Source organism: Condylura cristata, unplaced genomic scaffold (assembly GCF_000260355.1).
Source record: "Condylura cristata isolate star-nosed mole 26May11 unplaced genomic scaffold, ConCri1.0 scaffold00021, whole genome shotgun sequence".
Lineage (NCBI taxonomy): Eukaryota > Metazoa > Chordata > Mammalia > Eulipotyphla > Talpidae > Condylura > Condylura cristata.
Genome location: NW_004567122.1, coordinates 54,384 through 55,636, shown reverse-complemented (window position 1 = coordinate 55,636; position 1,253 = coordinate 54,384).

Genomic DNA, 1,253 nt, shown 5'->3' with positions numbered 1-1,253 from the left:
GGGGCGCTTGGGCAGGCTCTGGGGCGCCCCTCGCCCGCCAGGGCATGAAATGGGGCCTAACTGACGTTTGGGAGGCCGTTCCACGAGCTCGGGCCTAAGTCCGTTCAGCCAGGTACAAGGGCGGGACGCTGGGAACTCAGCTGGCGGTTTCATGCGGAGGCCTCGTGCTGAAGATCCCAGAGTCGCCATATGAGTAGCTGTCACCAAAGTGACAGGTCTGCAGCTCACGTCTCGGTGCCATGTTCGCACGTGCCGTTTGCTCCATCCGCCCGCGCCGCATGTAAAACCATCGATTCAAAATCGACCCGGAAGAAAGATGCGCTCTTCCGCGGAATATTACTCAGCCTTGAAGAAGGAGCCCTACAGCGTGGGGCCGGAGGGCTGTGCCTCGGGGCGTGCTGCACGGAGCGAGTCAGTCAGAGGCAGAGAGCTGAGGCCGCCAGGGGCGGGGGGCTGTCTGTGGCCGGCGCCGTTTCCGTCGCATGAGATGGAGGAGGCCTGGCGATGCGCCACCAATCCCGGGCTCGGGGTTAGCACTCAGATTCTGTCAGGAGGCCGGACTGCCTGCTGTGAATGCTTATCACAGCGAAGTACAAACAGGCCTCGTGTGCAGGCCACGTGTCTCGCTTATTATACAGCTGACCCTCGACCCATGCGGGGAGTTGGGGGAACTGAGCCCCCCGTGAAAGACCTTCCTTAACGTGTGGGCGCACCCCCCCACCCCGTAACTTTCGGTTCTGCAGCTGCATCGGTTGAATCACGAACGCGGAACCCAGGGCTAGAAAAAAGTTGAGTCCCACAGGCCCCCCCTGCACACAGGTCAGCTGCACTCGGTTGTCTCGCCGGGGTGGACGCTGCTGCCTCGTGTCGCTGCTCAGACCCCTGCGGCCGCTGCTCACTAAAAGAAAAGATTCTCTCCTGATATTTATGAATTCCGCTTGCGTCGGAAATGACTGTCGGCCATATTTTCGAGTCAAAGAAATTTAGCACCCTTATTCATGTTGTGGCTTATTTTGAGTAAACTTGTTCGAAAAATTGTCACAGGGACAAATTACCATCAACAATTCATGGTGACGTCAAACCCTAGAAAGGGAAATTAAATACGTCCGGTGCATTATTTCCAGTCTCTCGGATGTCTCGAACACCCACCTTCGGCCCCGCCCCACCACGGCGACCCCAGCCTTGGCTCTGCCGTGCGCCCAGGGGAGCGCTGCCCGCCGGGAAGCGGGCACCTTGCTGGCAGCGTGGCCCGC